This window comes from Adiantum capillus-veneris, chromosome 17 (genome assembly GCF_014529385.1).
Source record: "Adiantum capillus-veneris isolate H3 chromosome 17, ASM1452938v2, whole genome shotgun sequence".
In the NCBI taxonomy this organism is placed as follows: Eukaryota; Viridiplantae; Streptophyta; class Polypodiopsida; order Polypodiales; family Pteridaceae; genus Adiantum; species Adiantum capillus-veneris.
Genome location: NC_140947.1, coordinates 9,798,473 through 9,822,963, shown reverse-complemented (window position 1 = coordinate 9,822,963; position 24,491 = coordinate 9,798,473).

Below are 24,491 nucleotides of genomic sequence, written 5' to 3'. Positions count from 1 at the left end.
CTATATGCATCCTTCAATAACAAAGGCCACCAAAGTCCAGCTTGTAAACTTTTCCGACCTGTAATTTCCCTTGAGAAATGTCCTCCAGTTGATCCCCAATGTGCCTCCTGCAACACTGCTTTCTGCTCTTCATCTTGAACACATCGTCTTATAATATGATCTTCTCCTCTTCTATATAATGCTCCAGCTATAATTAGAAATGGTCTGCTCCTCAATGCAAACTTCTTCCTCTGATCCGAAGACATTGTCGAAGGTAAAACTCCATCTGTCAAAAACGGAACCATCTGATCATACCAATTGTCAAACAACTGTCCTTCCACTTAGAACAAATCCACATCAGGTAATTTATCCGATACTCCTGGTAATTCCTCCTTATGTTCCAATCTGCTGAGGTAATCCACCACTGCATGTTGAGTTCCTGGAATATGAACAACTATGTAATCAAATTCTTGCAACATGAGCATCCACCTTGCTAATCTGCCTTCCAGTTTTGGCTTCTTTACCAGAAACAATAAAGCCTGATGATCCACATGAAAAACCACTTTGTTCCCTAACAGATAATGTCGGAATTTTTTCAAAGCAAAAATCATTCCCAAAGCTTCCTTTTCCGTAACTGTGTAATTCTTCTCCGGTGCTCTCAACATTCTACTAGCATAATAAACCGGCATGAACCATCCCTTAACCTTCTCCTGCATTAAAACAGCTCCTACTGCCATATCGGAAGCATCAACATACACATGAAACGACAATTCCCAATTTGGTGGTTGGAGTATAGGTGAAACTACCAACATCTTTTTGATAATCTGAAAAGCCTTCTCTTGAGATTCTCCCCAAACAAATTCCACTTCCTTCTTAGTCAAATGACTAAGTGGTGCGCTCACATCCACCAAATACCGTAAATACCTACCATGCCATTTGATCTGTCCAACAAACCACATAACTGCCTTCAAGTTTTCCGAAGCTACAGCTTTCTGAATGGCATTGATTTTGTCCCCATCAATCGACATTCCCTCTTGAGAGATGATATGTCCCAATAATTTTCCCTTGTGTACTGCTATTGCACACTTCTGGGGATTAAGTGACATCCAAAACATCCTACATCTTTCAAAACACTTCCTCAAATATTCTAGATGCCTGACTTTTTCCCCAAAAACTGAGAAATCATCCATAAAAATCCTCATGAAATTTGTCAAATGTGGCTCAAAGGTTTTAAAAGCTGCCTTCGAAAACTATGGTGGTCCATTCTTCAATCCAAAGCTCATCATTGTATATGCAAAAGTTCCCCATTTCGTGATAAAAGCTGTTTTTTCAATATCCTCCTCAGCCATTGGTATTTGATTCTACCTTGAAAATCCGTCAAGAAAAGTGTACATCTCATGTCCCGCTACATCATCCAGAACTAAATCAATAAAAGGCAATGGAAATGGATCTGCAACTGTTTCTACATTCAATTTTCTGTAATCCACACAAACCCTTAACTTCCCCGACTTCTTGGGTACCACTACAATTGGTGACAACCATTCCGCCTGATCCACTCGCACTATAAACCTTGCATTCAGCAATTTGTCCAATTCCTCCTTTACCTGCTTGGCATAATTTGGATTCATCCTGTATCTTTGCTGAATCACTGGAACAGCATCCGTTTTCAAATTTATATGATGCTTATTCACTTGAGGATCCATGCCTTTCAAATCAGAATAATCCCATGCAAAAATATCAATATACTCCATCAGTAATTCCTTCAAGTCCTCCTTGAAGCCTTCTTCCAAATGAACACTGACTCTTACCATCTTTGGATGATCCTCCGTTCCCAAATACAGATCCTGTAAATTATCCTCCTTTACTCGAGAAACTTTTTTTATCATCTTATCATACAGAGCTTCCGCTCTCTGAGTTGCCTCCTTTGGCTCCAATTCTGAATCCTCGATCACAGTTTCCTCTCGGATTTTCTTCTCTTATAAATTTTTCTGTTCCACACCATCTGTATTCCCCTGCAACTCATCAATTCCCAAACTGTTCTCTTTTTCTAAATATTTGTCAATGATCCGCTCCACATCTACCTCAAATACCGGAACAATTGTTGGATTTGCTGCTAGGAAATATGCTTCTTCATCATCCTCCAATCTTTCAGACATGTTAATTTCTTGTGCCAACATTGGCTTCGTCTCTTCTGACAATTCCTTCTTCGGCCCCATTGGTAATGTGACTTCTCTCCTTCCTTTCTTAACTGTCACTTCATTCTTTCCCCAATCCTGTTTCAGCTTAGCCGTGCGAAACTATGGCCTCCCCAACAACATAGAATAGGTATTTTTTGAATCCTTCATCTTGATGACTACAAAGTTTAGCATAAACTGCAATCCATGAATAATAATTCCTTGCCTCCTTAACATCCCCACTGGTTGAACTCTGCTCTGATAAGCCATACGCACTTGAAATGGATCTGGTTCCAACTTGACATCTTACATCCTTAGAAATTTCGATTCCGAAAGTATGTTGACCCTTGATCCACCATCCAATAGAACATCGGAAAATTTGTGGTTATTAAATTACAACCACAATGTTGGTACTGAAAAATCCACATTCTCTGGGCTAATCTGACAACTCTGAACTGTCTGCTGCACCTCCTTCATACTCAGAACAATCTTTGTCCTTCGCATCACTGTATATAGTCTATCTCTGAAAATTGGAACTAATGACAATAAGTGATCCAATGTAAAATGTATAGAGGAATTAGTTAACTCTTCAAACAAAGCATCCATCCTTTCTCTTTCCTTGTCCTCCCTTTTTACTCCTTTCTCCTTTGATTTAAGCTTGCTCTGCTGTTGATCCTTTTCCATCAAATCTTCAGCTACTTCATCCCAAATCTCCTTCTGCTCCTCCCAATCTAGTGGAGGTTTCAACCTTGCTTTGGACCTTGTTGTCACTTATACACCTACTTCCTCTTGCAAACATTTACAACAATCACATTCCGACTGACAATCCATAGCGACTTCATTCACCCCTTGATCCTAAAAAGATTCGACTACTATCAAACTGCTTCCATGCTCTTTGTTTGCTTCAGCTGACTGTGTTGGTGGTGCTGGCAACTACGGCACTGGCCCTCTTGGCTGTTGTTACTGATTCCCCCCTTGATAATTCCAAACCGGCTGATTCCATCCTTGTGGTTGTGGCTGCCAATTCTGCCACCGCTGCTGCTGCTGCTGATCCCAATTTCCCCCCCATGGAGGTCTTGAATTCTGCCATCCTCCAAATCTCGGTCCTCCTCCTGAATTGAAATTTCCTCTAAATGGTGGTCCCCTTTGATTAAACTGTGGTCTCCACCCTGAATACGGTTGTTGCATTTGCCATCCTTCATTATTGAACATCCCCTGCCTTCCTCCTGTCTCTGGAAACACCCCATGAGTTTGAGGTCCTTGTTGCTGTAACTTCTGCTGAATCCTTTTTGGCTCGACACCTCTGAAATTTGGAATAAACCAACATTCCTTTGTCCAATTCCCATCCTTAACACAAATTTCACAATGAGGGGTTTTTGATTCCATAGCTTTCTGCACTCCCAACTTCTTCAATTTCTTTGCTACCAATTTTTCCACTCTATCCTCTTTCTCTTTAGACTTTTTCTTCGACTTCTTCTTGCCTTTCTTCTTCTTATCCTCATCTTCTTCTGAATCGGAATCCTCACTGGAATCCTTTTCACTATCAGAATCCATTTCAGTATCTGAATCAATATCAATTTCCAAATCCGAATCACTGTCCGAATCCGAATTATCTGACCTCTTCTTTTTCTTTGACCTACTTTTAAAAAAAAAATAAAATAGATGACCTCTTGGTTGCTTTCCCATGAGAGACCTCAAACCTTTTCTCTGCTCTTTGAGCTGTTTCCACTAATGCTTGTAATCCACCTATGACATCAACTTCAGCAACAACATTCTTCAATTCCTTCCTTAATCCATTCAAAAAATATCCACCAAGCATTTCATCAGTTGGCCTTTCTGAGCAGACAACCTTCTCACATATTGGTTAAACTTTTGTGCATAATCCTCAACAAACATTTTCGTTTGTTTCACTTCCCTAAGCTTGGTCAACACATCATGTGGAGTCTTTTCCTTTCTGAACCTGTTCAAAAATGCTGCTTTCAATCCATCATAATCAGCAAAATGACCTGCTGGAAAATTACCGAACCACTTCTTAGCCTTCCCATCCAAAGTAGCCTCAAACTGGCACATCTTAGTGTGGGCATCGTACACTCCGGAAAATCCTCTGGCCTGCCATCTTGTCTCATATTGAGATATGTGGCAATTGGGGTCTTCTTTCGACTTTCTTGAAAAGTTCCGGAATTTGATGCGCATATCCTGCCTAGCCGCCGCCATATTTGTAGGTCCACCTCTTTGTACAGGATTTCCTACACTGGTACTTGCCAATGGATCAAAAATCAATCTCCTCCGCGCCACTAATGCATGTTGAATAACTGCAACTGCAAACAACCGTGGAAATATATCTTGTTCTTCATTCGGTACTTCCTCTTCCCATCTATCACTTAGATAATCCTCTGCGCCATCCAAATCCTCCATAGTATCATCTAAATCTTCCCCTATAGAAACTCGGTGCATCCCAATATACTCCTAAATTCCCTGCAGTTCCGAATGCTGACCATCTCGCCCATACAACTGCCGTAACCGCCTAACACAACTGACCTTGTCCAATGCGGGAATATATCCTCCTCCGCTTCCTCCAGAGTGTAACCAACTACCCATGCCAACTCACATTATTCTGAACATCCTCCCTTCATTTCCACATCACTCGCTCCTACAAGAGAAACCTGAATCCATCCATGCTACATCGCACTTACATCGTGATCGCCAAGTGTTTAAGGCATAGACATTCAGAATAGACAAAGCACAGAAATCAGAATGGAACTGGAACTGGAACAGAACACAGAAATTGACAACATAATAAATCCGCCATAACTTCCGCCTTCACATTCCCAAGAAGATACTGATCGACAGTTACATATTTCGATAAGACTAATGGGCAACGCCCTTTCCCAAGAACACCCCTTGGAATCCCAAAAGTACAAAAGTTCACATTCCAACTTCCACTAAGTAAAAACATCCCAAAATTCCTAGGCTTAACATTTATGAATCAACCCGAACTCTTTATACCAGAGATACAACACATTATTTAAACATTTTCTCTCTTAGGTGTCATGTGAAAATCACTTAAACCAATTTTTTTGACTCTAGGCTCCTTGGAGAACCACTATATAGATTCAGTGGAGGGGCAAACCCACTTAACAATTGAAAACCTTGATGAAACTTGATGGTAAATGTATTTAGGTCTCCGTTATCACCTCAGAAATGCGAGTTATTAATCGTTCCATAACCGGTTTCACCTACGCGTATAGGGGTGCTACAAAGGGGGAGTACCATATGATGTCTTGAGTTAATCGAGTTGTTTATGTATGATTTATGTTTTTTTTGGTGAGTTGATTTTAGTTATTAGATTCCCATAAAATTATGTGAGGGTATATGGTTAGACAACCTGAATTGCGTAGGTAGATATGATTAAAGTGTCTTTCTTTTGGGGTTACCATTTGTTGTGTGTAAGTACCATATGGGTAAAGTGATGTGATAGAGTGCTAGTCTATATTATGGAGCTGAGCTTGATGTATTGATTTGCAGTCAAATACTTTCATTTTCATGTTATGCATGCTCCGGAAAATATCAAAAAGTTGTTTTTTGCATATGTGTGAAGTTATGGTTTATGGTTGACCTAAAGGTTGGAGCTGTTTTGCATCATGTTTATGGTGGTGGATTGTTATCATATGATGTATGAAAATTTATGGATTGATGTGGATACCTCCTATGCATGGTTATGATTGCTTTCCACCTTTCTAGGTCAAAACTAGCTCTATGTGCTAGAGAGGTGCAGTGCAGATGTGATGCTGCATGGTTGGATGTTGTCAAAATTGGATTTTTATATCATAATTAGTTCCTGGTTGAACTCTTTTTAAGCATGAGAGAATCATGTCTTAAGGGTCATACGTGTGTGGACTCCGATTGACTGCAGAGGATATGTCAAACTCCAAGTGTGGGAGTTGGTTCAGTGTGATTATGATTTGTGGTTAAGGGCTAAGATTACCTCATGGATTATGGTTGTGATTGTTTGGTGGAAGCCGGTGTGGCTCATGGTTTTTTTTCTTGAATATGGTTATGCTACCAAAATTTTTATAACCATGTATGTTCTAAAGTGGTTATGCCTCAACCATGTTGGGTGGAGTACTCACCCATGTGAAGTGGTTGGATTTTGGTTTATGGTTTTGGGATTAGATCATGAAGTGATCTAGATGGTTCATGATAGACGTGTAAGGGTAGAGATCCTGTACAGTCTAACTGCTTGGAAAAGATTGTTTGTGCATATGGAAAGTACTATTGTGATTGGGCTCATGTGTTATGTTTCTCATGGCAGCGTCGCTACAAGACTAGGATCACCTACATCGCTTAGCCTTAGACTAAAGGGTGGTGGACCTAGGGATTTGCTGGATCGGGGGTGTTGCCTAGGTCTTATTCTTTTTGTTAGGCTCATCTACATGATTAGTGCATCATGATTGAATGACCTGAACAGCAAACACGTCGGGGATTTTGCCTTGGCTTTGCCTAAACACCCGGTGTTGGGCATCGAAGAGACGTGGCACATAAATTGGTATGGTAGGTGTTAATACCCTACTACCTACTGGTACTTGGGATCCTTTCAGAGCTTGGGTTCATGGAGGGAGACAAAGAGGTCTCAGATTATGTTTGGCTCAGGTAGGTTGGAGCTGTTATGGCTCGCTCTCCACGAAGTGACATTCCTCTGTCCATAATAGAGCAAAAATGGATGGGTTGACCGATCGATCCGTACACAGGGTCCTAGTTATTCTGTCATAAATTTTTTTGATGTTATGGTATACCCAGATTTTGTCGTTGCATTAATACATGGTTGCCTGTTTCATTTAGATGGGGCATTTAAAGATTCTATGTTGTTATTCTCTCACGTCTCTGTGCACTCTATTTCATCCTCCACTAAACTCTCTCTCTCTTTTCCCGCAACAGGGTGTACACATGTATTCACCCTCCACAATGTTATATTATTCTTTGAGTATGCTTTCATTAATAACACCCATTCAGGGGTAGCACTAGTCGCTAGGTGCCTCTGGATGCAGTCCAGCTCATGGCCTAAACTCCATGCTTGGTCGGGCACTGAGAACTCCTCTCCTATGCAAACGCTTCCGCAACTTTGATGTATGGTGTAAACTGTATATTTTGTGCATAGACCCCCTTGGAGGGGTATCTCTTAGGATGTAAATATCCGATTTACTACAATCCAACTGACCATAATCCGATCTACTACGATTTGACAAAGCATATCTGATTGACTACCAGACTACATCTGATTGATCAACAAACTGACATACTAGTGTGCCTGTCAACACATGGCATGACCCGATGGTGGAATTTTTGAGAAATCCAACTCGAATCCATATATCCCTTGATAAAAAAGAAATAGACAAAAAGGAATTGAGCTTAGACCACCCTAGACCATAGATTCAGGTTTAACAACATCTTCAGATAGAATTTCAGATGCTGGTTCCAACATAGCATGATCTTTCAACACCTCAGTCATATCTTGTATTCCAACATTCTGAACAGCTTCAAACACCTTCTCAGGTTTAGCCTCCACTGGATCCTCATCAACACTTGACTTTTGAACTTTATCATATGTCTCCAAAGTTTGGACAGACGTATCAACCAATTCCTTTTGCTCAGAATCTGATTTCAATAACTGTGCTTCATCCCTGTGTAAACCCTGTATTTTGTATTCCTTAAGCTGTTGTAAACAAAGGTCTTTCTCCTTCTTCACTTACTCTATCTCTTGCAACAAATAAACTTCATAAGTCTCACAAAAACATTTTTTACAACTTCATAGGGATATTTGACTATAGAAGTCAATCTCTCCCTCATAGCTTTCCAAACATCCTGCATTCCTTCCACTAGTTGCTGTCTCACCACATTCAAATCTCCTTCATCCATAAGAGCTCCAGTGACAATAATCTCTTCAGGAGCTAAAACTTGTTTCTCCAATTCCTCCAAAGGCTTAACCTCTACTGCAACATTTCATTCTCAACTTGTAATTTTGTATTTCTCACAGCTATCTATTCTATCTCAGAATTTACCCTGCCTTCCAATTCCTTGGTCCAATCCTAAAACATACCCAAGGACATCTTTACTTTAGCCACTTCATGCTGATGTAGCTGCAATTGACTCCGTAATTCTTTTTGATGTGTCCCCTTTACCTCCTCCAACTCTAGTTTCAAGGCCTCTGCTAAATCTGTTTTGTGATGCAACAATACCTAAGATACTCCTGATTCTGCTACATTCTGCAGCTACTCTTCCATTTGCTATTGTTGATGAGTAACAAAAATCTACAAAGCTTTTAACATTTTGACAGCTGTAGGTACATAAGAACTAGCAGTTTCATATGCTTTTGAAGAACTTGGCCCAACTTCAGAAAAATCCAATGATTTAGCTACATCCTGAATAGTAGCATCCAACCTTCTCTTCTTAGGTATTGAGAAAGTTTTTCCAACCACTTTACTAGGAGTCTGAGCTTCCACATCTAGCTCAATGAACAAGTCACCTAACATCATATTCTGATCAGGATTGACCAAAACTTTCCTAGCTTCTTCTTCAGAGTAACTAGTTGCAAATAAGTCCTGAAAAGTCTTTACTTTTTTTGCTAATGTTGTAGGTACATCTGATTTCTCAGATTGTTTTCCCTGATTAGGCACCTCTTCTAACTCAATGGTCAGAGTCTTGTTAGGTATAGGCACCTCACCTGCATCCACCCTCATAGCAAAAGAAAATAATGCTGACAAAATTGGATACAATTTGCTGCTAGACTGGGTTTTCCTTTTATCAGTTTTGAAAATTTCTGCATGAATTCTGGCATAAACCCAATGGGCCCAATTTACCTTTCCACCACTTTCAGCAAAACACAAAGGAGCATAATTATCTTTTGACATATAATCATACTTTGCCAAAAAACAAACTCTTTCCAAAAACCACTTAATCTGCTCCCTTCTGCAGTAATCAACATTCTTAAACATGTAGTATTGTCTTCCTCCCTCTCTAGGACTAAATTCCTTCTTTAAATCATCATCTGAACATCTACGAGCTACTATAATAGAAGTAAAAGGTAACTGAAATACCTCAGAGATTAGCCCCAGACTCAAAGTTAGCTTCTTTAAAATTGCTCCCCTTGTTTTCCTTAATAACTCCACCCGAGTCTTTGCATAGATGTTGGCTCTCCACTGAGCCCAAGGTAAAGTTGAAAAATCATAAAGCCAATACTTTTTAACCACTGTATATTTCTGTCATCCTAAAAATCAATTTCTACTTTAAAATTTGTGAAAGGTTCCATCAAACTCTACATCATCTTGCTGGAAGACAAAGGAGTTTCATCCTCCTTAGGTGGTAAGTCAGCTTCATCCTCTGGGTCTGAGATGTCTCCTTGCATGGTGGCTCCTTCCCTCCACGGTCGCAACTTACAGGGTTCCCCATGATCATCATCAGGGGAAGGCTTCATAGCTGGATCTTGTTTAGCTCTCAACATGGTGGGTGTGAAGGGTGAAGAAACCTTGAAATCCTGTTGTGGGTACATGCAAGACCGATGGACATGATTCATCACACAAACACACTTGAGCGGGATAGTAAGTGAGGTGATTGGTCCTTCCCTCACATTCATAATAACGCTTAGCGGAGAATAATTCTCACACAATTCAAGGCCATTTTTCAAATTCAAATGCTATTTAAAATATCTGATCCAGCACAATCCGAGACAGCATAATCCGACCCAGTAAAGTTAAAGCTAGCAAAATTCGACACAGTACCTAAATGGAATCCCACTATTTTGAAAAGAAGTTTCAACAATGACCTGCTCTCTTGGATTATGAAAGAGCCCAAAAACTTCACACAAGGCATGATCTACAACAGTAGATTGAAGCCAATCTAGATGAGCTGGCTTTCCTTGAAATTTCTTCAACCTGAAACCATTTATAGGCTTTTCCACTCTAGTTCCAAAGACATCAGCCACAACAAATGTACCTTGACCCAAATCTTGAAAAATTTGATAAGGTCCTTTATATCTAAGATTCAACTTACTAGGATGAGGACCAAACCTGGGATTGTAAAGCATAACCCAATCTCCAACCTGAAAAACTTTGAACTTTACATTCATAATGACCCAAGCTTTCCTTCTTCTCTGAATGACCTCTATGATGTAAGAGCTGACCAACCTCTCTTCTTCCAATTGCATCAAATACTTACTGTGTTGAGCTGATTATTTAGGAGTTATCTTCTTAGCAGCAACTCTGAGACAAAGGTTGTTCTGAAAGACCATAAAGCAGAATCCAACTTTTCATCCCCATCTTTCTTATTCTCTTGAACAATCTTCTTCAAAATCCTAATAAGTGTTTTGTTGGTACTCTCAGCCTGTCCATTTGCCCAAGGATGATAAGCTGTAGATTTTTTGTGCATAATCGTGTGAGTTTTGGTAAGCTCAAAATAATCTTCATTCAAAAAATGTGTCTCCCTGTCACTTACCAACTCAACAGGACATCCAAACCTGGTCATAATGTTGTGATACAAAAACTTAGCTACACTTTGAGCCTTATTGTCTTTTAAAGCAAAAAAATCCACCCACTTAGTATAGTAATCAGTGGCAACCAAAATATACTTGCACCATTTACTAGTAGTAGATTTTACAGGCCCAACAAAATCCATACCCCACTTTTGAAATGATTCCAATGGTAAAATAGGATGATCTGTCTTCTTGTCCCTAGAATCAGACTGACCAAATTGTTGACATACCACACAACTCTTAGCAGAGGAATGAGCATCCTTTAATACAATAGGCCACCATATAGGATTGTAAAATCTTTTTACCTATAATGTCTCCTGAAAAATGACCTCCTACTGCCCCAAAATGAGCTGCTTGCAACACACAACTGACTGCTCAAAATCAGGTACACATCTCCTAATTACCTGATCGATTCCTTTCCTATATAAAGCTCTAGAAATAACCCAAAATGGTATGATAGTAACAACAAATTTCCTCCTTTGATTTGTAGAAAACTTAGTGGGCATGATACCATCAGTTAAGATCAACATATGATCATACCAAGAATCAGAAATAGAACTTTGTACTTCAAATAATTCTGCATCTGGAAAGTCATCTTGAACTCCTATAGGTTCTTCTCTAGTCTCTATCCAACTTAAATAATCAGCTATTGCATGCTCTTTTGCAGGTGTATGTACAATCAAAAAGTCAAAATCCTATAATAGCAACATCCACATTGCCAACCTTCGTGTAAGGAAAGGCTTCTTGATAAGATATAACAAAGCTTGATGGTCAACATGAAATATAACCCTATTGTAGAGAAGATAGTTCCTGAATTTAGTTAGAGCATAAACCATTCCTAAGGCTTCTCTTTCAATAATTGCATAATTCCTTTCAGCCAGAGTTAACACAATGCTTGCCTAATAGACAAGTCGAAAACATCCTCTGATATTTTCCTGCATCAAAACAGCTCCAATAGCCACATCCAAGGAATCAACAAAAACGTGGAATGGCAATATCCAATCAGTAGGTTGCAAAATAGGAGCAACTAACAACATCTTCTTCAGCATTTGGAATGATTTTTCTTCAGGTTTAGACTATACAAAAGCTACATGCTTCTTGGTCAAGTGAGTAAGAGGCTTGCACACATTGGCCAAATACCTGATGTACCTGCTATGCCATTTGACCCGACCCACAAACCTGCTCAATTCTTTAACATTGATAGGTGCCTGAGCTAATTTAATCACCTCAATCTTTTTTGCATCAATGGACACCTTTTCCTGAGGTACCACATGGCCTAAAAAAACACCACTTCTGACAGCCATCACACTTTTGTAAGGATTTAAAGGATGTTTGAACATCCAAAATCTTTCAAAGCACAACTTCAGATGATGGAGATGCAAATCCCTTTTCCCAAACATTGAGATAAGTCATCCATGAATTTACAATAGTAGGATTAGCCTGCAAAAACGCTTCCTCCTCATCATCCTCCACCTCTACAACCAAATTAATAGATTCGGCAAACAATGTTCTTTCTTTGCTAGGAATATGCTTTTTCTCCAACACAGGAATAGTGAGTACCTGTTTACCCTTGGTGAAAACCACTTGATTCTCACCCCAATCTTGTTTTACCTTGGCTAACCTGAACCAAGGCCTTCCCAACAACATTTCATAAGAAGCATCTCCTTCCTTCATCCTTAATACTACAAAATTGACTTGAAAATGCATACCTACAATCTGAATGAAAGAGTTCCTCAAAATACCCACAGGCTGGACCCTTCTCTAATCTGCCATTTTGACTTGAAAAGGTGTTGTTTCCAACTTTACCAAGACCATTGTAAGATATTGAGTCCAGATCCTCTATTCAACAGTACCTCATCAAATACCCTATCTTGTAAAATAACTTTAATAACAAGAACTAAAAAATCCACATCGCAAGGATGAATTGTGTTCACAGTAGGTTCCCCCATTTGCTGAGTCGGAACTTCATTGGCTAGAACTATAGAAAGCATTTGATCCAAAGATAAATGTAAAGGAGAATTAAGGAGTACCTCAAACCAATCAGGTTCATATACTTCAGCCCTTTGCTGGTGTTGTTGTGATTCATCGAAAGAATCAGAATTATCCTCCAAAATCTGATGCTGATGCTCCTTCTAAACATGCTTATGCACCCACTCTCGTACCCCTTTTTGCTACTCCTAATCAATAGGACCCTTGGCCCTAGACCTTGTTACAGTCAATACCTCAATCTCTTGCTCTAAGTGCTCTGGATTATTGCAACTTATTTCCTCCTCTTCATAATCCTAATTTGTACTACTGAATAGGATCCAATTTTTGGTCCCTGAGAAATTGGAATATCAATGATAATGACATTAGCTTGTGCCTGAGGTTGATTCTGGGGAGCTTGTGGAGGACCTGCTTGTCTGGTTCTCTTGATTAAAAGAAACAACTAGAATACCTCTTTATTCTCTATGTTTTACCCATAATGTACAACAAAGTCCAACCCAATGACTAGGATCACCACAATAAACACAAGGCATCACCCCTTGGGGTCTTCTTTGATTGTTGTCTTAATTTCTCCCAGGTGTTCTCTCATTTCCCTAACCAGGTGGTCTTCCTCTAAATGGAGCCACTTGATTAGCCTCAGCTAAAGCAGTACCTCTCCCAATATTAGAAGGTGGTTTATTCCTTTGCTTTGGATTATACCAACAGTGAGCAGTTGTATGACCATCCTTCTCAAAAATTTCACAGTACCTTTTCTCTTTAGGAGCAATTACTGAATATCCGATACTCTTTAACTGTTGAATCAAATCAACATTAGTACTTGTCTTATCTTTTTTTTAATTATCAGGAGTCTTTTTCTCTTCTTCTGATCCTCCTCATCAGATGAATTCTTTGAATCAGATTCGGAAGAAGAAGTTGTACTTGAACCAGAACCAGATTCAGAATCCTTGCTTCCTCTTTTGCTAGACTTAGTCATGCCAAGCCTTTTCTCAACTCTGGATGCATCCTATACCAACTTATCAAAACCACCTACAATATTAATACTAACCACAACATTCTTAATACCACTCCTTAAACCTTTCACCGACAAGCCAACTAACATATCATCATTGGGTCTTTCATTACCCTGTAATCTTTCAAACAAAAATCCTCAATTTTTGAGAAAAATCCTCCACAAGCATGGTGTAACATTTAATGGCCTAAAATCTTATGTGTAGCGGAATTTAGCATGAACATAGTGGGCATTTCATTAGAATAGATTCCTAATGAGAATTACAAGAGTGCTTGGGTGGAGAGAGAGCAACAAAAAGCATAACACCTAGTTAGATAGCATCGACAATACTTTCAAAAGAGAGAGCAATTAAGCTATTGACAACAGTTGAGGACCGGATTTGCATGGAGCCGGTCCCCCCTCCAAAAGGCTTTGTATTATGGTTTCTCCCATCAAGAGAGACATTGTACAATACAATTCTTTGTGTTCCTTCAAGACTAGCTAGTGCTATGAAGATGGAAGCTTCATACACCAAGCAAAACACTTAATCAAACACAACTTGAATTATCCCCGTTCTCAGACCCAAGACCTCACACACCTTCGAAGATGGTGAGAGCTAGCAGGGTATGAGAGTAGATTGAGAGGAAAAAGAAGTATCTTACGAGAAAGAAGTACATCTCCTCACATAATCACTCATATTAGCATAGCTTAGCTTAGTAATTAGCTTGGTAGAGAAGATGAGCATGCATTGAAGCTTGGCTCTTGGTTGGATTTGCATCCACATGCCAAGAGAGTGTTGATGTAGGCTTCTATCTCACAAGCTTGGAGTAGGTGATGAGCTCTCCATTAAAGCTTGGGAGGAGATAGAGTATTTTTCCCTTCACACATGGTCAAGTGTGAGAGTGTGAGCCAAGCAAAAATCAGCCCCCCCTCTCTCTTGGGCGAGCCCTAGCTGCTAAGTTAGGCTGGCTTTTTCCTCATTGGACCTCCCCAGGTCAAGCCAATAGGAATTAAGCAGCATAAGTGATAGCCTTCTGACATGTGTCCCCCTTTCCCCTTTTGTGAGAGCTTTAGATAATTAAATAATTAAACTAAACTCTCATTGGACCCCTTTGCCTCCTGGCCAATAGGAATCAGGCAAGCCATGGGGCTTCTGAATGCTCATTGGACCCCTTGGGAGACTGCCCAATAGTCTTCTAGGACACTTAATTCTTATTGGTTTCTTTTATTAAATGTTTTTAAATTAATTAAACTAGATTTACTCTAGCTTAATTCTCATTGGTCCACTTCAAGGGTCTTCCAATAGGAATTGGGCACACCTTGTGGGCATCTGGCCTAGGGAGCTGACATGTGTCCCTCATTCCCTTTGTGTAAAGGGAGCCTGTGTGTGTGTGTGTGGTTTTCTCTCTCATCCCCTAGCTTTGGGGCTCGCCCCCTCCCATGTAGGGATGCAGAAAGACTTTTTGGGCACACACTAAGCATCCAATTTTCCCTAAGGTTGACCTTTGGACACAACCTTTGAATTTTGGAACCTTAGCATTTTGGAAGTCTTAATGGGCTGAACCTTAGGGTCTTTTTAGCTCATTGTTTCACATGGCTCTTTTGCAGATGGCCCCCCCTTTGGATCCCTATTTTCCCTCCTTTGGATCCCTACTGTGGCCGGTCTGCTAACTTAACCAATATTCTAGCTTTTTCTCCCTTGGCACTTCCCCACATTAAATGATCAGTTTAATATGAGAAAATCATTTAGGAGAATTAGATATTGATTATTATGACATTACCTCTCTCTCTACACCATAGTCGTGTTCATTTTTAACATTTTGTACATTTGCTTACTCTTGGGAAGCATTGTAAGCATTGACAAGGTTTAGGTTATCCTTTAATTGTATGCCTTGCATCCATCTAGCATCTTCAAAAGGATAATTCTTAAACTTAATAAGATATCGTCGGATAGTCTTACCGCCTCTTAATACCTTGTCTTCATGTCGGAGAATGGACTCGGGCTGCAGCACCTCCTCGTGGTCCTCGATCTCCGGTGGGTCTTCAATAGTTGGTTCTTGAGGTGGCTCTCCTTTGTAAGGCTTTAAGAGGCTCACATGAAAAGCATTGTGTATGAGCCAATGATTGGGCAACTTAAGTTGATAGGCCATCTCATTGATTGGCCTAAGAATCTGGAAGGGACCATAGTACCTTTTTGCTAGTTTAGCATAGTACTTTTGGTGGCCCGTAGGATTCTTGCCCGTCGTGTGCCTTAATCGAGCCTTAGGAAACTTTAACAAGACCCAATCGTTTTCTTTAAAGGCTTGGGCTCTTCTGTGCTTGTCAGCAGCAACCTTTTGCCTTTGCTGTGAGATAGAGATAGCCTCCTTAATCTTTTGGAAAGATTCTTGTAGGTCTCGGCTATACTCATCTGCAGCGAAGATCTTCCCATGTACCTTAAGTAGCAAGGGACTTTTTGATCTTCCCTCAATTACCTCGAAAGGTGCTTTTCCTGTAGAAGTATGTACAGTGTTATTGTAAGCATACTCTACTAAGGGTAAGTACTTCTCCCATTGGGATCTTTGATCTACTTCCGTTACATAGGCTTTTAGTAGATCGAGAATAGTTAGGTTAGCTATTTCACTTTGGCCATCAGTTTGTGGATGATAGGCCGAAGAGAAGTTTAGCCTTGTTCCTAAATTCTCAAAGAGACCCTTCCAGAAATTACTGGTCATTCTAGGATCTCTATCCGACACTATGGACATTGGCAAGCCATGGTACTTGAAAATTTGCGAAATGAAGAGGGTTGCCATTTGATGGGCTTTGATAGTCTTTTTGACAGGTATAAAATGAGCTTGTTTACTGAACCTGTCTACTATCGTCCATATTCCCGTATTCCCATGGATAGACTTAGGCAATCCAAAGATAAAATCCATGGATATGCTCTCCCAAGGTGAATTAGGGATTGGCAAGGGTTGAAGCAATCCAAGTTGCTTCCCTCTATCAAATTTTGTCTTTTGACATACCACACATTTGGAAACATACTCATGTATGTTCACTTTCATGGTAGGCCAATAGAAATATGTTTCAATTCCCTTTAGGGTAGACTGAATCCCTCTATGCCCCGCATATGGGGGAGTATGAGATTCATACATTACTTTCTCACGTAGTGAGTTAGTAACACATAGTCTATTGCCATAGAGAAGATAACCATCTTGTAAAGTAAATGGTTCTTCTTTCTTCCCTAATGCAAGGGCTGAAATCACATCTCTAAAATCGGGATCAATAGCATACTCATCTATCATTAAAGATAGATCATTGTGAGTTGCTATGGAAACCACATTCACTCTCGGTCGTCTTGAGAGTGCATCGGCTACTTGATTATGCTTGCCAGCAATGTGAGCAATATGAAAATGAAATTGCGAAAGGAAATTTGCCCACCTCATTTGTTTGTCGGAGAGCTTGGTCTGCGTCATGAAGTACTTAAGACTTTGGTGATCCGTTCGCAGAATGAAAGGAGTCCCCAATAAATAGTGCTTCCATGAGTCTAAGGCATGTAGAACTGCAAGGAGTTCTTTTTCGTATATGCCTAGAGCTTGCTCAACAAGGTCGAGCCTTCGACTCTCATAGCCTATGGCGTGCCCTTCTTGGAGCAAAACAGCCCCAAGGCAATCACCACAAGCATCACATTGGACCTCAAATGGTTTTGAGAGATCCGGTAGTGTAAGCACAGGTTGAGAGATAAGCTTTTCTTTAAGCTTTTCGAAAGCATTGTTCTCCTTAGCAGACCACGTATACCTAACATTTTTCTTTGTTAGGTCATGTAATGGTCCCGCAATTTGTGAGAACTTTCCTATGAAGCGTCTATAGTATGCACACATACCTATAAAGCTTCTTAGTTCATGAAGATTCCTTGGTTTAGGCCATCCTTTTATTACCTCTAACTTGGATGGATCCATTTGGATTCCATCTTGAGAGATAATGTGACCTAAATATTGAATCTCTTGCAAGAAAAATTCACTTTTCTTTCGATTAACATAAAGTTTATTCTCTCTTAAAACTTGAAATATTACCTGGAGGTGTTGCTTGTGTTCCTCTAATGAATTAGAGTAGATGATAATATCATCAAAGAACACTCCAGTGAAGGTTCGATGAGGTCTGAACAGCTTCTCCATCAAGCGATTAAATGTGGCTGGTGCATTAGTCAAGCCAAAAGGCATGACAATGTATTCGTAAAGACCAAATGTAGTACGAAATGCGGTCTTTACAATGTCTTGATCAACTATCCTTATTTGATGATAGCCACTTTTTAGGTCAATCCTACTGAAGTAGGTCGATCCTTGTAGCTTATCAAATAGGTCTTCTACCCGTGGAACGGGAAACCTATTCTTGATAGTGATCCTATTTAGTGCTCTATAGTCGACACACATACGATATGTGCCGTCTTTCTTTTGCACTAATAGCACAGGTGAGCAAAATGGAGATGAGCTAGGCCTAACCATGCCCTTCTCAATTAACTCATGCACTTGCCGCATAATCTCCTCTTGTTGAGCTTGAGAAACTCTATAAGGAGGTTTGTTAGGCGGTGAACTTCCTGGAAGAAGTTCAATTGCATGGTCGTCATTACCTCGTTTAGGAGGTGGCTCACAAGGGATGTCGTCAATAAAGACATCTTGAAACCCCTTGAGAAAATTGGATAACTCTAATTCCTTTTGGTTGCTTTTATTTTCTTTTGCTAAAGCATTAGGTTCATTTTGAGAATCTTTAACAAAAATCATGTACACGGAAATAGAGCTCTTTATTGACTTGTTGAAAGCTGGTGTATGTACAATGGGGATGGTGTTACCCATCTCCCTAGCATCTATATACATGTCCTTTTCCCTGAACTTAAAGGAGATTCTCCTTTCAGGAAATTTAACATGGGCAGCCAAACGGTCAAACCATGGTGCCCCTAGGATTACATCCTCATGCTTGAGAGGAGAGATAAAGAAATCCTCTTTGTCCACATAGCCTTGGACATGAAGCCTCAATTTCCCGATTAAGGGAGTGACTGAAGCTTCTTGCCCCTTGAAGGCACTGTCTGCGGGTAGGATATCTCCCATCTCGTAGGATTGTATGCCTAGCTTGGTGGCTAACTCCATAGATATGAAATTGTGAGTAGAAACAGGGTCAAAGAGAATAAAAGCATCATGTTCTCTTACCTTTCCCCAAGCATGGCATAGTGGAGATGCTTTGTGGTGAGTTTGGTGAATCTCCTCCTCTTGGATTTCAACCAAAGAAGCTCTAGGAGGATCTTGGCGGTTGTTCTTTTGGGGACAAGCGCGGTACGCATGCCCTTGTTCGCCGCACTTGAAACACCGGTTATCTTTACGATAACGCTCAAGCTCTTCAGGAGAGAGTTTATTCTTTCCTTTGTAAACTCCCTTCTCTTTAGCTTTGTTGGAATTGCCCTTAGGAGACTTTTGGACATTGTCCTTCCCCTTAGGCTCATTGGTACCTTTGTTTTCCGGGGGCTTATTATTTCTTTTACCCCCCGTTTGGAAATTGATTCGCGAGGCCACCATAGTATGGTGTATTACCGCCGATATGGTACGTGGCCTTTGGGAGTTGACATACTCCGCCGTTTCTTCGGTTAAGCCCGCACAAAATTGTTGCTTTTGCTCTCCAAAATCCAACTTTTTGAAGACAGTGGCTTTGAGTTGTAGATCCCAAAACTTGTCTACATATTTGTGGATGGATTCATTGGGAGAGAGCTTTAAGCTTCGCCATTCGGTGAGTACTTTGTCTTTGGCATCGGTGGCCAAAAACTGCTTCATAATGGAATCTCTTAAAGCCTTCCATGTTCGTGGAGCTTCACCGTTGGCTCGTAGGCTAGACCACCATTGTCTGGCGGACTTTTGAAAGTGCATAGCTACATGGCGTAGCTTAGAGGACTCCGTGAAGCCCTCATCTCCAAACGCCGCATCGAATTGCTGGATAAAGGCCAAAACTTTGTCTGTAGCACCGAAGGTGCCATCATAGGTAAGGAAAGAGATGCTCTTCCCTCCCTCTTTGAATTTCTTCAGCTTGGACGACCTCTTCCATGCGGCATAGGATTTTCTATGGCCTCTTCTTTTTGATGGTTCAAAAGTTGCACCATCACTTTCTTCAGAAGATGAAGAATTTGAAGAAGGTGGAGAAGAGGGTGACCTCTTTCTCGCCTTTTTCTTGTCTTGATCTTTGTCGTCTTCACCATAGCTTTCATAAGAGGAAGAGGATAAAGAAGATGGAGAAGAGGGTGTCCTCTTTCTCGCCTTTTTCTTCTCTTGCTTTTTATCATCCCTCTTTGAATTATGGCGTGGAGAAGAGTGTGATGGTCTTCTCCGCTTTGGTGGTGATGGAGAGCGTTTAGCCCGCCGTCTTCGTGGAGCCATCTCCGCCGAGGTGGCGGGAGACTCGCTTCTTTCTCGTTCCTTCGGTGGAGGCTCTTGAGTTCTCCTTTGGGAAGGAGATGCATCATCAAGAAGTAAGTTCTTGAGCCCTTCATATGGATTCTCTTCTTCTTCCCGAATCGGAGAGAGACCTCTTTTGGTAGTCTCACAAGGAGGCTTCCTAGGTGTTCTCTTGTCATGGTGATGAACTTGGAGAATCCCGTGAGCACGGAGCTGCCGTTGCACTTCACTTTGGAGAGATGGATTGCCCATGGCTTGTTGAAGCCTAGAAACAAGATAATTAACAAGCATTGAAGCATCATTAGTAGCTTGCTCATGAGCAAAATCAAAGTTATCAACATTAATTTCACTCTCTTTAATATTGTCAGCCATTCTAACAATTTTTAGGTGTAAACTTTTTAGGTGTACTTTGGCACTTCAAGCCCTAGTTGCTACTCCTCTTTACCCCTTTAGAAAAAGCACTCAAGCTACTGTACCCGCGGCTCGAATACCATTAATTGCAAGGAATAGAAGAGAGGGTCTTTCGACACCCAAAACAGCACCGGCTCCTGTCAAGCTTCTAATAGCTCAATAGTGGTTAAGCCGTAGGCAAGCCCCGTAGGACTCCACTATTAAGACCATAGCTCTCGACGGTGATGCCCCGTTAACTGCACAAAGGCAGGCGCACTGCAAGGCTGAAAAATCCCTATTCTACTTACTCACAGGCAATTAATAATACCAACCATTTGTAGCTAGCTTGAGGACCTCCCTTCTTGAGCAAGAAAAGAGAAACCTTGAGCTCTGATACCAATGTAACATTTAATGGCCTAAAATCTTATGTGTAGCGGAATTTAGCATGAACATAGTGGGCATTTCATTAGAATAGATTCCTAATGAGAATTACAAGAGTGCTTGGGTGGAGAGAGAGCAACAAAAAGCATAACACCTAGTTAGATAGCATCGACAATACTTTCAAAAGAGAGAGCAATTAAGCTATTGACAACAGTTGAGGACCGGATTTGCATGGAGCCGGTCCCCCCTCCAAAAGGCTTTGTATTATGGTTTCTCCCATCAAGAGAGACATTGTACAATACAATTCTTTGTGTTCCTTCAAGACTAGCTAGTGCTATGAAGATGGAAGCTTCATACACCAAGCAAAACACTTAATCAAACACAACTTGAATTATCCCCGTTCTCAGACCCAAGACCTCACACACCTTCGAAGATGGTGAGAGCTAGCAGGGTATGAGAGTAGATTGAGAGGAAAAAGAAGTATCTTACGAGAAAGAAGTACATCTCCTCACATAATCACTCATATTAGCATAGCTTAGCTTAGTAATTAGCTTGGTAGAGAAGATGAGCATGCATTGAAGCTTGGCTCTTGGTTGGATTTGCATCCACATGCCAAGAGAGTGTTGATGTAGGCTTCTATCTCACAAGCTTGGAGTAGGTGATGAGCTCTCCATTAAAGCTTGGGAGGAGATAGAGTATTTTTCCCTTCACACATGGTCAAGTGTGAGAGTGTGAGAGTGTGAGCCAAGCAAAAATCAGCCCCCCCTCTCTCTTGGGCGAGCCCTAGCTGCTAAGTTAGGCTGGCTTTTTCCTCATTGGACCTCCCCAGGTCAAGCCAATAGGAATTAAGCAGCATAAGTGATAGCCTTCTGACATGTGTCCCCCTTTCCCCTTTTGTGAGAGCTTTAGATAATTAAATAATTAAACTAAACTCTCATTGGACCCCTTTGCCTCCTGGCCAATAGGAATCAGGCAAGCCATGGGGCTTCTGAATGCTCATTGGACCCCTTGGGAGACTGCCCAATAGTCTTCTAGGACACTTAATTCTTATTGGTTTCTTTTATTAAATGTTTTTAAATTAATTAAACTAGATTTACTCTAGCTTAATTCTCATTGGTCCACTTCAAGGGTCTTCCAATAGGAATTGGGCACACCTTGTGGGCATCTGGCCTAGGGAGCTGACATGTGTCCCTCATTCCCTTTGTGTAAAGGGAGCCTGTGTGTGTGTGTGTGGTTTTCTCTCTCATCCCCTAGCTTTGGGGCTCGCCCCCTCCCATGTAGGGATGCAGAAAGACTTTTTGGGCACACACTAAGCATCCAATTTTCCCTAAGGTTGACCTTTGGACACAACCTTTGAATTTTGGAACCTTAGCATTTTGGAAGTCTTAATGGGCTGAACCTTAGGGTCTTTTTAGCTCATTGTTTCACATGGCTCTTTTGCAGATGGCCCCCCCTTTGGATCCCTATTTTCCCTCCTTTGGATCCCTACTGTGGCCGGTCTGCTAACTTAACCAATATTCTAGCTTTTTCTCCCTTGGCACTTCCCCACATTAAATGATCAGTTTAATATGAGAAAATCATTTAGGAGAATTAGATATTGATTATTATGACACATGGTATCTTGTTTGATACAACACAAATTTCTCAAAATGTCTGTAGGAGTTTTCTCCTTTGTGAACCTTTGTAAAAAGGATTCTCTAAGTGCATTGTAAGTAGCAAAGTGAGCCATACCATATTGGCAAAACCAACTCATGGACTTACCTTCCAATGTAACTACAAATTGCTGTAATTTGATAGGATCCGTGCATATCACATGATATCCACTAGCTTGCCATCTTGTTTCAAATTGCACCACGTGACAATCTGCATCTTCCTTAGACTTTTCTCTAAACTTTGCCGCTTTAATCTGTAGATTAGGAGGTGGTTGGGCCATGGGAATAGGATTTGGGATTCTTGTAGGTCTTTGCCTATTGGAAACTCTCAATGGGTCAAAGTGGAGTCGTCTTCTACTTCTCGCAGGTCCTCCTGTCAAGAGTAACGCCCCAACTAATTGCCTCACAGCCCTTCCCTTTGTTGTGCCAGAACTCTCCGCATCAAAATTTAACAGCGGTTCTTCAGGTGGTGGATCAATTTCATCATCATAGGAACAACATCATAATGAAATGGATGTATGTTGCCTGCTCGGGCTTGAGTCCTCATGTAATATATGTGAGAGAATCTCCTACCCCTCTTGGACATGCATCATCCCAGAAAAACATCCATAAGAGCAATACCAAACAATCGCTTACGACCTAAAAAAAGAGGACATAACCCATAGCATCACCAAATGTGTTATGGTTCATCAACACAGAGAAAACTCAACTAGAATACTACTCTTGACCTCACATAACTCAAACTATATTCAGATACAGCAAGTGATACATAGAAGAAGAGCAAGAATAAAACTCAAAACAGAACTTGGATCCACTATATTCATCAAGAAAGAACTACAACCTCAACCCATTTCCACTCGGATCCATACATGTGCAGAGTGAGATTATATGCTTGCTTCACTTGAATATGGTTATAAAAACCTCAATCTTGGAACACAATTAATTGTTAAATATTTGATTTACTACAATTTGATTGACCATATTAATCCGATCTACTACAATCCAACAAAGCATATCGTACTGACTATCAGACTACATCCGATTGATCAACAAACTAATATACCAGTGTGCCTGTCAACATCTTTGATGAAAAATCACAAGATCCAACACCAAAAGGAAAATAGGCAAAGTATGCAAGAACATTTAAGAAAATCACAAAGTTGCAAGCTTTTGAAACTCAGATTTGGGTTCCAAAGAAGTTGACTCAAGTACAAAGAGCTTAGGAGTCTATTTGGATTCCGAAATAGTTGAAGTATCAACTCCCAAAGTTTGAATCCCGTCCCCAACCAAGCGTACAAGGCATGAAGCAAAATTCGCTCTGCTAAGTCACACATAGACAAGGTTGATCCCAGAGAAGTCTCTTTAAACAAAAACAAATTAGGGACAAGTATGGGTTCCCAAACAAACATCATCAACAAAACAACCAATAATAACAAAGAACTGAGTCCCAAAGGAGACCAATAAAATTGCTTTCACCGCGCTGCCGCTTGAATTTTTCAATTCCTCCTACGATTACAGTAGAGTTAGAAGAAACAAAGTCGCTCACTTCACCATTGCATGTTGCACAAGGCTTATGTATCAAGAGGTAAAGTGAATGCACAAGAAAAGATCGGAAGCAAAATAACCAGAGACAACCAAAGAGGAAGTCCAAATCTCAAACAAGTAAGCTAAAACCTTTGAGACAAAGTGGATTTTACAAACGTGTATGGGTTCCAAAGAAAGTGAGCGATCCAAGCACAAACAAGTCAAATCTACATTTGGACCCAGACAATTGAAGACTAGAAGCCTTAAGTCCTTCATGAAGCATCGGGCATCAAAAGAGATTCTAGTAAGGGATTTATAGAGGCATTCAAAGACAATGTACAAATAATGGAGCAAAAAAACAAGAAAAAGCAAAAACAACAACAAAGACATTGACATTAATCAGGCCATGTCAGGGATGACATGAATTCGGAGGGGGGGACTGTTGACCCATGGGTCAACGGTACAACATAACTCAATTTCCATACC